At 46.4% G+C, this 13,627-nt stretch overlaps 1 protein-coding gene across 1 annotated transcript in view; it reads left to right on the forward strand.

The window, feature by feature from the left end:
• The first annotated feature begins 10,493 nt into the window (after window positions 1-10,493).
• The window catches only part of EMP2 (epithelial membrane protein 2), a 111,330-nt gene continuing 108,196 nt past the window's right edge, over window positions 10,494-13,627 (forward strand). The window contains exon 1 of the mRNA XM_086941362.1: window positions 10,494-10,860. The gene's annotated coding sequence lies outside the window, so the exon portion shown is untranslated. The remainder of the gene's footprint in view (window positions 10,861-13,627) is intronic.

The raw sequence follows: 13,627 nt of genomic DNA on the forward strand, positions 1-13,627 counted from the left end.
TACGTTATTTGGAGGCCGTGAATACCTCAAAAGAACCAATACCGAATAATCGGCCAATCAAAACAATCCAGTGGGGAGAATAAGTGGACACGAAAAGTTATCGTTACCCACTCTTTCTTTACCTGCAAAGAGAGACCTTGTTCTTCCCTGTTTGCAGACAAAGAATCTCCAGACAATAATCCACGAACGACAGTTCGGGAAACAGTGGGGGAGGAAGATAGGCACGACGGATTACAACGGGGACAAAAGTCTGCGTTACCTATCCTTCACTGCTTGCAAAGAGAGAGCCTGTTTGTTTTTCCCCGTTTGCAGACAGTGAATCTCCAGAGGGTTTCAACAAAGCGTAATACTAGTATTATCCAAACAAAACAATATTTTTCCCAATCTGTCGTGTTTACACGACCTTACCCGGACCGCATGGACGGTTTCCTGTCCTCTGGATCCAGCGCCCGATCGTCCTCTCTTCTTCGTGATGTTCATGGCACTCCTGATGGTTCCCAGTCAGGACCGTAGATCACTCGAGAGAGGTCTGTTCAGAACTAGTGAAGGTCGGATGATCGGCTGTCAGACGAGGGTCTATCGGACACGAGCTCTTCCCGATCGTTGCAGTCGTTCACTCTGTCATCGGGACCTCTCCCACTGGATCCACGTGTCGCTGATGGGCCCCACGCTTTGGGACGCCAATTGTGGAAAAAGGTAGGGCTAGGACCTTTCTCAAGATTTGCCCGGCGCTAACCGCCCTTGTACCATTCAAATTTACCAAGCAATGAGGCAGGCGCCGGAGACCAGAAGGCAGGAAACAGAAGTTTTATTCCGACGGAGCAGAACACATCAGATCAGACAACAAGGTATCATCTCGAGGTGCTCTAACAGCCTCTCGGAGGCCTGGCCTCTTATACACTGGTTTATGGCATGTGACCTTTCTTTAGTATAATCAGAACATTGTGAAGCCCGGAAAAAGACATCCCCGCAATCCTCGTGTCAATCCCACCCCCATATACCTTCACAATAGAGGTCCTCAACCTGCTGATAAGAGGAGGGGGGTCATCACGCAGCTGAGTGTTCTGCCGAGTCTTAGGATGTGTGCGCCTGATCATATCACAGGGGGTGGGGAGGCCTGGATCAATAGAGGGTCCTTTGAAGGAGAGCGACCTCATACAATAAGGGGCAGTAAATGATATCTCCCGGCTTAGGCGATGGCTTCGGACCTGTGTGGACAGCTGGACACGGGGTGAGGGGTCATCAAAGGAGTGGTATTCATGCCTCGTGGACAATCCAGTGCGGAGGGAAGGTTGATCAACAGAGGGGCATTCATCGGAGGAGAGGAGGTGTTGGTCAGGCGCTTGCGTGACTCCCAAGGACAGGGTCATGCAGAAGGGTTATGTTCATGAGGGGAGGGAGGGGGAGCCAGGGTGCGCGGAGGATGCTTGCTGGGTCAGAGGGGCGCGCTGGCGATCGATCGTGGACAGGGAGACCATGACGCCTAAAATGGTGATCGTGCACGTTGTACGTGGGTGACAAGTTGGCGCAGATAATGTTTAGCTCACAAACTAGAATTCCACAGTTGGTTCTTAGTTTCGGAGAGCTTGTGTCCTTCTAGGCTATGAAGTCGTTTGGCTTGGCTTGGACTAGTGCTTGAAATGGGCAGGACCTGTCAGGTACTCAGTACCTTTACTTCTTTCATTTGAAAGGGCGAGTGCCAGTTCTTCTGAGCACTGGTGCAATATTTTTTATTGGAGCGTACTGACACTTCTCAGTAGCAAATATGTGCACCCGCACTTTACATGTCCATTTCAAGCACTGACTTGTCCTGAGAGACTCGCTGGTGTCGGGAGCAAGTGGTTCTCCTCTGATGAGCTCAGAAAGTCAAACATATTAAGGAATACAACATTTTCTAGCTATCGCGACAAGAATTTTAGATTCTATTAAGGACACGGAGGCGAGGATTATGCTTTCTCATTTCTTTACTGCAACAACAGCAGCCAATGAAAATGAAAGTACACATGTAAAAAATAACATTTCTCATGAGGCTTTGAACCACGCCTCTCTTACAACAACCAATCACAAAGGTATCATGTCTATAAATCCTGGAGACACTACTCCGGCCTCCTCTTTCTTTGCGCGAAAGTCAGTAACAGTCTCATCACACTGAAAAGTTTAATACTGTAACGGAAAACAGATCCAGCAGAAGTCCCAACGGAGAAATCTTGAACAGAAAAGGAAAACCTCCATCCGGAAGGAGCGACAGCCAAAAGCACAGGCGGTCTTCAACTCTTGTTGGAGTCGTTTCCTAGAACATAAAAAGGAAGTTTGAGAAAAGTTTCCACCACAACCTAGATCGTTGTAAGGGTGGGCAAAACAGTTAGGCAAAACCACATCAACAACAACAGTTGTATAACAGTACCAACGGGTGGGATAATCCTCGCCTCCGTGTCCTTAATAGAATCTAAAATTCTTGTCGCGATAGCTAGAAAATTTTGTATTCTATGGCAGGACCGGAGGCTTCTAATTATGCTGGTTCAAAGCTCACATTAAAGCTCGTCAATCACAGCATCAGAAACATGAGGAATCGGTTTGTAATAAAACACCTTAAACATTGAATCTGAGGGCCAGTCAGCTGCCTTCAGAATGTCCTCCAAGCGGGAACCCAATAAGTAAGCCTTAGAAGCCATCGCACCCCTCGCAGAGTGTGCCCCATAAGCAGAAATATCAATGCCGGCTTCCGACATGATCCACCTGACCCATCTGGCTAAAGTAGCAGCAGCGACTGGCTTGAACGGTTTTTGAATAGATATCAATAACTGCCCCAGAGGATCCGCCCTGTGTACACTAGTACGCTCCTCATAACATTTAAGACATTGAAGAACACACAGCCTGCCGTTATGAGGAAAGGCAGGATAATCAACTGAACGGGACATGGTCTTAGTACGTCTAGTAATGACAAAGGATACACCTTGGGGTGAAAACATCCTCCCAGCCAAATCCAAAGCTCTGACATCTGAAACCCTCCGACATGAAATAAGGCACAACAGCATAGTAAGCTTGGCAGAAAGCTGTTTCAGAGACAAATCACCATTATCGGGCCAGGATTCCAACAAATTCAGAACTTTATTAACATCCCACATGGTGGAATACCTGGGCCGAGGAGGGTTGGCCACACTCACGCCTTTAAGTAACTTACATACCAAGGGATGCATCCCCACAGGTTTACCATCTATGTGGTCGTGACCAGCAGAAATAGCAGACCTAAAGTTGTTAACCGACCTGTAGGCCAGGCCAGAAGTCGCACACTCTGACAAAAAGTTCAGTACCTCTGTTATATTTGATCCCACGGGATCCACCTGTTTTGAAAGGCACCAACCCACCCACTTCTTCCACGAAGCAGAGTATCGTTTTCGGGTGGAAGGAGCCCACGCTTGCTGCATAAAGCTGGAAGCCTCTCGTGAAAGGCCTGCAAGGCGTTCATGTCTCCGGAGAGCGTCCATACCATTAATGACAGCTGGTTCTGCAGGACCAGGGGGTGGCACGTCTCCACTGGGTCCTGCAGAAGCGTTGGGAAGGCTGGGAGCCGGAAGGGGAGGTCTATTGACAATTCCAACAGTGTGGGAAACCACGACTGAGTCGACCAATAAGGCGTTACTAGCACCACCGTCGCCTCCTGTCGGCGCAGCAATGCCGCTACTCTCGGGATCAGTGCAAACGGTGGAAACGCATAATTCCTCTGATGTCTCCAATGATGAAGGAACGCATCCGTCCCCAGTGCCATCGGGTCCGGTCTCCAACTGTAAAACAGAGGAAGGTGGGCATTGAGGCGCGAGGCAAACAGGTCTATCCGACATGGGCCTCGTGGATCACTGACATAATATCGAGGGACAAAATATAGACTACTAAAAATGTCAATGCCAAAATATCGACAGACAAAATATCGACTTCCTATCTACAAACAAGTAGGTACAAAAATATCGACTCCATAATATCGTTTAAAAATATATACTTTGTAAAAATATCGAATTTCTTAAAAATAATGTAAAATTAAAACATTATTAAAAATAAATAACTAAAATATACTTAATAATACTTAAATAACCTTAAAATATTAAATAATTAATTTAAGTTATAAAAAAATTACAATTTTATTTGTTAAAACATATATATATTAACATAATATTATTAAAAAATATATAATATTATTACCGTAGGATAGGGGGAGTGTAAAAATTACTATTCCAGTAGGGAAAGCGTTGTATAGCGTAGGGGTAAAAATTACTATTCCCACTCCAGTGAGTGCAACAGTAGGGAAAGCGTTGGATAGCGTAGGGGTAAAAATTACTATTCCCACTCCAGGGAGTGCAACAGTAGGGAAAGGGTTGGATAGCGTAGGGGAAAAATTACTATTCCCACTCCAGTGAGTGCAACAGTAGTGAAAGCGTTGGATAGCGTAGGGGTAAAAAATTACTATTCCCACTCCAGTGAGTGCAACAGTAGGGAAAGCGTTGGATAGCGTAGGGGTAAAAATTACTATTCCCACTCCAGTGAGTGCAACAGTAGGGAAAGCATTGGATTGCGTAGGGGTAAAAATTACTATTCCCACTCCAGTGAGTGCAACAGTAGGGAAAGCGTTGGATAGCGTAGGGGTAAAAATGACTATTTCCACTCCAGAGAGTGCAACAGTAGGGAAAGCGTTGGATAACGTAGGGGTAAAAATTACTATCCCCACTCCAGTGAGTGCAAGAGTAGGGAAAGTAAATACTTCATATATTATTAAAAAAAATATATATATATATATATTAATATCTATTAAAAATAATTAAAAGTAATTACCAATTTAATATAATATAATAAGTAATCAATTAAAAATACTAATTAAAATTAATTATTACAATTAGTTACCTATTAATACAAATTAATTCCAAATTAACAATTAATTATTTAGCAATTTAAAATTAATTAACAATTAATTCAAAATAAATACCAATAAATAAATTCAATTATTTCATTAATTATAATTAAATTACTTCCCACCCTATTCCCCTATAGACCCACAACCCGCTACAGAAAATAAATTTGTAAAATTAACATAATTATCAATTAATCAATTAAATAAAATTAATTGACAATTAAAATTTAATTAATTACCAAATAAAAATTAATAAACAATTAATTCAAAATGAATATCAATAAATACATTTACAGATTTAATTAATTATAATTAAATTACTTCTAACCCTATTCCCCTATAAACCCACAACCCGCTACAGAATTAAATTACGCAAAAATTAAATAACATAAAATTAATTAAATAAAATAAATTATAACAGAAATACACACTTTTCACACATATAATAACATTAAAAAAACTATAAAAAATTAGATATTATTAAAAATTCGATAATTTTAATAACCTATATTATATACTTCGATATTTTGACTTTCTATATTTTTAAAATTCGATATTACATTACTTACCTTAAAAACGATATTTTTGATGACTATATTCTGTCCATTCGATATTTTGTCCATCCTATATTTTGAAGTCGATATTTTGTCCATTCGATATTTTGTAGTCGATATTTTGTCTGTTTACCGGGCCTCGTACTGACATGATCCGGGAAAACAGCGATGGATGGAGCCTCCAATCGCTGGAGTCCCGGAGAAATCGGGAATGCCAATCCGCTACTTGATTGAGTTTCCCGGGAAGGTATTCCGCCACCACGGAGATCTTGCGATCCAGGCAGAAGTGCCAGAATTCCTTCGCAATGTGCACCAGCATCCGGGACTTCGTCCCGCCTAATCGATTGATGTATCGCACCGCGGAGACATTGTCCATCCGAAGGAGGATACAACAATTGCTCTTCAGCGGCGAGATAGATCTGATGGCAAAGGACCCTGCCAGAAGCTCTAGACAATTGATGTGAAGTGATAGTTCGTCTGCAGACCAACGTCCTCCTGTGGCAAACTCGCCGCAGCGAGCGCCCCAGCCCCACTGGCTGGCATCGGATTCCACCACCACATCCGGGGCTGTGCCGAAAATAGCTCGGCCGTTCCAAGCCGACATGTGGTCCAACCACCACTGAAGCTCCTCCCTGGACTCGGAGGAGAGAGGGATCAAATGATCGTAGTGAAAGTTTCTCTGTAGGTAGAAGATCTTGAGCCTCTGCAGGGCTCTGTAATGCAAAGGTCCGGGAAAAATGGCCTGAATCGACGAGGCCAGAAGGCCCACAATCCGTGCCAAAACCCTCAAAGAAATCTTCTCTTTGGCCAGGGTAGCTGTGATCTCTCTCTTGATCGACCTGATCTTCGGCAGAGGAAGGAGAAGCTGGGCCGAGACTGAGTTTATCAGGAAGCCTAGGAATTCCATCTGCCGATCCGGTATCAGCACCGATTTCTTGGTGTTGATCACGAATCCCAGATTCTGCAATAAAGACGTCGTCCACTCCAAATGCGTGAGAAGGAGGGACCGGTCCTGAGCTAGGATCAGCATATCGTCTAGATAGACAATCAACCGAACTCCAATCTCCCGGAGGCGGGAGACCACTGGCTTGAGTAGTTTGGTGAACACCCAAGGGGCCGAGGACAGTCCGAAAGGAAGCACCTCCTAACGAAACCAACGCCCTTTCCAGGGGAACTGCAAAAACTTTTGATGTGATGGGCAGACTGGGACCGTCAAGTAGGCATCTTTAAGGTCCAGTCTGACCATCCAGTCGTTCTCCAAGAGAAGGTCTCGCAAAAGATGGATGCCCTCCATCTTGAAATGTCGATACGTGACAAAGGGGTTGAAATCGATCAAATTTAACACGAGGCGCTGACCGCCTCCTTTCTTTTGAACAAGAAAGACGTTGCTGCAGAAGCCTCCCGGAAGGAAGGGTCCTACAGCAATGGCCTGTTTTGTCAAAAGCTCGTCTAGTTCTGAGTCTATAAAACTCTGTTCGAGATGGGAAAAAAGGAGAGGACGGGGGGAGGGCTGAATGGGGCAAGACACCATCTCTATCTCGTAACCCTGGACGGTCCGAAGGACCCACACATCTGAAGTAAGAGCTGCCCAATTCTTGACAAAATGGCGTAATCTTCCCCCTAACGGAAGTAAAGGAAGAGAGAGACTTACCAGAAGATTGGTTATCGAAGTTCTTGTAGCCTCGATTGATTCCTTTGTTATAGCGGCCCCTGAAGCCGCGTGAACGGGACGGGTAAAATCCGGCTTGATCCGGTTCTTGCATGTACCCTCTTCCCCGTCTAGGGGCGTAGCCTCTTTGAGGACTGGGATTTGAGTAGCGGCCGGACGAGCGTCCTCTGCCACGCCCGGCCCTACCAGAGACCTGCAGAACACGTTTCAGCGATGCCTGAGACTTGTCCAAAGAAGCAAAAGTGTTCACAAATTTTGCAATATCTTTAACGAAATTGTCCCCAAACAACTGTCCTTCCGCCAAAGGACCCGGCTCCGAGGAAGCGAATTCCACCAGTTGGGGGTCGATCCGGAGAAGGACGGACTTCCGCCGTTCCGAGGCAAGGGCGCAATTCGCGTTGCCCAGCATACAAATGGCCCTCTGAGCCCAACCCGCCAGAACCTCGGGGTGTATGGCGGCACCAGTCTCTTGCGCCTGCAGGGCCAATTCCAGGATCTTGGCCAACGGGCCCGAAAGGTCGAGGACCTTATCTTGGCACGCTCTGAGCGCGCGATCAATCCCTTTCTTCGGATCCTTTTTATACTTTTTAAGAAAAGTGGTCATGGAAGGATCTATGTCGGGTGGGAGAGCCACTTTGTGGGGCAAATCAGGGCGCGGGCATTCAGATTTCAGGCGGGCACGAACCTCTTTGTCGAATCCCTTGCGGAGATGAGTCTCCAGATAGTCGCCACCGCAGGAGGGGGAACCCAGTCGGAAGATCTGGGGTGGACAATGTCCGTTGGATCAAATAAAAAGGGAGTGGGAATGACCGGTGAAGTGTGCTTACGCTTTTTAGTGCGTTTGCGCGGGGCAGCATCCGAAGAATCGGTATCGGTGCCAGTATCCGTCGTGGTGATAACCAGGGGGGAATTGGGGGGAGGGGTAACAGGCTTGTCTTGGGATCGAGACTCCTGGGACTTATAAAGTTTGTCGTAAGACTGGGCATACGGCCAGGAAAGGTCAAGAGCCGCCTTGTTCGGGGGAGGGGGGTGAAGGGGATCTTTTCCCAGAGCGGGTATCGGCTTACCCGGGACCAGAAGGTCCAACTTCTTGGCCAAAGGGGAGAGGGCCGAGGAGAGGTCTTTATCCAATTTGGCATCGAGTTTTTTGTCTATGATCTCCTCCATGGAGTCCCCTTCATAGAATTCTTGCTGTCCCTGATAACCATACGCAGCATCCTCCTCTTCGCAGTACTCAGCGTCTGCCATCGCAATCAGGAATCCAAAATTCCAACTCTAATCCCCAGCGGGAAGCAGAGACCAGCCCAAGCAAGGGCGTCGAGGGTGGGGGGTGCCAGGCGCAGGAGCCGGAAATACCAAGGAAAAGACAAGAGCAAGGTCTAGTCCCACTCTAGGACTAACGGAGGAAAAGGGTATGTCGCCTGGACCAATATAAGCTGCCCAAAAGCACGGAATGCGCCCACGGCTCCTGGCCCAAGCTGCGTCGATCCCCACTTCAGCCGGGGGCAGAGCGTCGATCTGGCACCTTCGAGAACTGCGCGTGACAACACGGCGTGCGCGGGCTCCACGAGACGTGCGTAAGGCCTCAACGGCTCCTACGTACGCTCGTCCCCGAGGGGGGGCTAACCCCTCACTAGTGCAGCTAGCCGAAGCGTGGGCCGCGGGCAGCGACGACAGGGAGTCGGAGGAATGATAGGACGGGCCTAGGTGCGCAACACGCGCCACCACGGGGAAGCGGGGAATGGAGCGAAGCTCCGGCCCCAATCTAAGAGCAAAGCGGACAATGTATGAATAAACAGTGCCAAGAGAGCGTGAAGCGATCAATCAAGCCATGCAATATACATGAATAATAAGAAACAATAGTCAATGGCATCAACCAATATAAAAGGCATAAAGCACAAGAAATAGAGCAAACATGAAAGGAAAGAGCACTTATCTGGGCTGCGGAGCAGCAAAGAAAGAGGAGGCCGGAGTAGTGTCTCCAGGATTTATAGACATGATACCTTTGTGATTGGTTGTTGTAAGAGAGGCGTGGTTCAAAGCCTCATGAGAAATTTTATTTTTTACATGTGTACTTTCATTTTCATTGGCTGCTGTTGTTGCAGTAAATAAATGAGAAAGCATAATCAGAAGCCTCCGGTCCTGCCATAGAATTAATTTTACTGCATTCTATAGTAGTTGATGGCAGGCTGCTACCCCAAACACTGCACTACTTTACTGGCTCTTGTAGATCAGTTAACCCATGCATCAAATTAGTAACCATGTGTTGATCACTCCTCTATTCTGAGCGGTGTGATAAACACCGGTTAGAGTACATCTGTTTACAGTGCCTCTAAATCGTAGAAGTGTGGTATGAAGCGCTATAAAAAAAAAGCCATTATTATCAATGGGTGTTTTGCCAGTTCATTAAAAAAAACTCTCGTGACTCTAGCCACAGCTGTACTTTCATTGCTTTTTCGTGAAAAATGGGCGTTTGATTAATCTATTTTGAATTAAATCCCGTTGCAAGACATATATCCATAAACATCTTCCCCACGCCTTCCCTGCCCCCCTATTGCACTTGTTTTCTAAAGTGTATATGGATGTTCACAGTAGACTTTTGATGAACATGTGATTAATGCAGCGTGTAGCGTATTGCGGAGAATATTTATATGTGATTCTTACGTGTTTTTTTAAATAGGAAGGAAGAAAATATAACCTCCAACCTAGCCCAGGAGGGTAAGTCTTGCAGAACGGCTCCTTTGTGGTACCCTAACTTTGGTCTCGCATTCTACGTCATCGTAGGCAACTCCTTCCCGTCATCCTTGGTCACTTCTGAGGACTCAACCTCACCCCCCAGGATGCGCAATAGACTGGGGGGGGAGGGGGGGAGCCACCTGTACCAGTAAGGCTTAGGTTTTAAAGAGTTTACAAAGCACTCATCAAAAGTGAACCCCAAGGACCCACATCCGAAACCCCCTCCCCCGTTAATCTCTTTAATGAATGGTGTCGAGGAGGGCCCCTTCTGCCCCCAACACCCCGTCTCTCAGGTTGTATGTAATTTTAAAAACACAAAGAGCTGGAGAGGCGCAATTACAGATCGCGCAACACCCATCCATCCCCGCAGCCAGCCGAGCGAGCGTGCGCGCCCGGAGCGCAAGGGAAAGGGACGCGTCCGTCTCGGGGAAGGTGTGACCTTTTATTGTCGCTTTCGCTGTGCGCAGACGACGAGTGTGTGACAGAAGTTGGCTGTCAAACGACTTATCGAAGATAAAGTCAGAAAAGTGGGGGGAAGAATGCTAATTTTTGCTATTTTCAGAGAGCAGCGATGAAAGCCACGGAACGGGTCTTGTTTGTTTTCTCCTGGCAGGGGTGGAGCTCTTCCGCCCCCTCTGTCCCTGAAATGGTTCGCTGTCGTCCGACACGTTCACCTCCTCCCCCGCCAGGGATGGAGAGCTCCTGAGTGCATTTTTTAAAATTTTAAAACCGAGGAGGAGGAGGTGTGGGAGGGAAAGGGCGAACCTCGTGTGTGTTTTTAAGTTCCAGGGAGCGCTCTTTATTTTCTTTCCACACCCTCCGCCTGTGACCTCACCCTGCAGCAGGAGAGGGCGGGGGAGGGACGGGAGTGGTGCGAGAGAGAGGACTCGGTCTGAAAACAACACTCAGCTCCAGCAGCGCGAAGAGGACGCCCGCTCCAAGCCCCGGCCCGTCACGGCAGCCCCGGGACCCCCCCAGCACAGACTGGACACCAGGGACCCCCGGTAGGTTTGTCAGCTGCAGGCGCGCCTGGCACCGGGACAAGCGATGCCAACTGTTGCTGACCCCCTCCCTCATAGCAGGGAAGGATGGCACGGCCTCCAGTGATTGTCTGCCACCAGCCCCGCGCGGCTCCGGGATATTGTGCAATGTTTACAACCCTGCTCCCGTCTAGACGGAGTGTGAGGGCTTAAAAGGTGGCAAGGCGGTTTCCTCGTGGAGTGAAAAAAAGCTGTTATTTTTACTCTCACCTGGTGGAAGAAAGCAGTGTTTTTTAACTCGCACCTGGCAATTATTCATGTTTAAAAGGAACCCACTGCCACATCCTAGTGTATAAATTGTGAATGGACAGAGTCATCACTTTCCGTCCAGGGGTATTCGGAACTGGCTGGCACGCGAGTTTAAACCCGATTCGTAGGAAGGAACCTCCTTTTAGGAATTTTATTTGAAGGCGTTGTGCTAGTTTTTACAATTTCTGCTTTGGGCCAGGACCTTTTTTTTTGCATTAGGCAACTTTGATCCCTGTTTTCAAAATCTTATTATCGTAGATAACCGTGCGCCAGCCTTTAAACTTTGTGGTTTTTGGGCAGGAGCCAGCGGCCAGAGTTTATTTAAGAGGACCTTGTGCCTTTTTATGCCGAGTTGATTTGGAGCGGGCCTTTGCAAAATGAAACACGGGCTTTTTGTGCGGAATACTCAATATTTTGAGGTTGCTAGAGGGAGTATTTGTTGCTTTGTTCGCGTTTTTCACAGTTTTTAGGATTTCCCCACCATTTCTCTGCTTACAAAAACATCATCTTCCTCTCATTCGCGTCACGGAGCGCAGAATATCTTCCAGATGTTCCCTCCATTTCTGCAGATGGCAGTGCTCATCTTAGAAAGAATGCTCACGGAAAGTCTTCCGTGGAAAGGACACTACGCCGTTTCTGGTGTTGTTTAGTGAGTTGGGCGAAATATAGATTGCCAGGTAGCGATTCAAAGGTATTGTGCAGGTAAGTGTGCTAGCTTTACACGGGTTGCAAGCCTTTGTTTTCAATCGTTGTGTATGTTTATTGCGCGTTTTTCATTCGTGCGTCACGTTGGACGGAAAAACAGGCGTTATGTGGTTTTTTTTTTAAACATCGCGTGAGTGGAAATTCCATACTTTGGGGAAGGGGCGAGTAGAGTAAAATAGCTACATTCTGAGAAAATAAAATCCCGTCGCCGAAAATGCAAGGCAGCTGTCGGTGTTTCCACTTGAAAAAAAATTCTTGGCGAGATGTACCTCACCTACTAAGAAATAATAAAATAAAAAACAAAAACGCGCATCCAGATGTTCGTGTTTTATTTTTACGTCTGCAGAAAGCATTTACTTTGAAAACTTCAGCCTCGCTTTAATACAGTCAACGTTCTTCCGCAGCTGTATGGACGAAGCAGTTTTGTTTGACATGTGAATATTTGTGGGGCGTGTGTGGTTCGAGTTTCTTTGCGCGATTTTAGTTAACTCAGAGGCGTCTGGTGGAGCTGCTGCAGTCTGCGTTTCCTTGGCCAGTTTGCCCCCTAGTGGAGAGAAGTATTTTTGCATGCGCTTCTCACCTGTCACATCTGGTGCTTGCTTTCATCTCATTCTTAATTTACTGTGCACTGAATTAAGGGGGTCTGTCACGCGAATGCACGCGCCTTAATCTTGGTTCTAGATTAGAGAAATGACGGAATTCACAAGTGTATTTTGTGGGAAACATCTATTATCAAACATTCCAAATGTGATGTGCGCCGCATATAATATTTGCAACAAATGCGTAAATGTTTAAGGTCAGTGCATGGTGTGATATTTTTGAGGAAGGCATGCAGTTATTTGAAAAATTCGAAGAATGTGTTCATTTTACGTTTCCCATCAATTTTAGGAATTTAGAAGCCCGGCTGAGTTACCACGACCAACTTCTTTCTGAGCGTCTGGTTATACTCCGGAAACACACTTTCTAATGAAAGTTCGCGGGGTCGCACAGCGGTTTATTTTTGTAAATGTATTTATTTAGAAGGCTTCTGTAGCCTTGGAGCCCTCTGGGTATTTCGGAGCGCTGAAGATGGTTACAAAATATACGTAGGTTGCAAACTCAGTCCGACATTGTGGCATGTTTTGCTACAGTAACTGTTTTTGGGGATCTTTCTTATTGATCAAAACTGTTTTTTTTAAAAAAAAATGTGTAAAGTTTGGAAAACGAGGGTGAGGCTTTTGCAATTGTCTTTTTTTCCAGACTTAAAACTTCAAAAGCAAAGGTGGATCCCAAATAAAGAAAGGGGTTCAATGAATTTCATGCCACATTTATCGTTTTGCATTAAACAATACACGTTTAAGGGCATTTTGCACCTTAGATTATTACTCTCACCAGTCAAGACATAGATGTGCTTTCCCCATTCCACAATAAATGAACACCATTTCGTGTCGACAGATCTTTAAAATGCTATCTCGTATTTGTTGACAGTGCACAAGATATTCTTGTGCCAAGAGATTGATAAGCCGGGTGACTCCTGCCCTGGGAAAGCCGCTGGCAGCTTCCGACTGATTAAAATGGGCAGGACCGCCATTCTGACACTGGGGTTTTGCGGGCGAGCTGCAGACTCGAGAGGGCTGCTTTCATAGCCCAGTGTGGGTGGCCAGGACCTAGGCATGGAAGTCCCCACCCCCCATCCTAGTCTAGGCCTGATGCTTTGAGGCTGCTGTAGCAGTTCTGCCAGCCCTGCACAGTCAGCTTACAACATCAGAGTCAGTGGTGAATGTTATGCTATACAAAT

The sequence above is a fragment of the Lissotriton vulgaris genome, chromosome 10 (genome assembly GCF_964263255.1).
Source record: "Lissotriton vulgaris chromosome 10, aLisVul1.2, whole genome shotgun sequence".
Taxonomy (NCBI): domain Eukaryota; kingdom Metazoa; phylum Chordata; class Amphibia; order Caudata; family Salamandridae; genus Lissotriton; species Lissotriton vulgaris.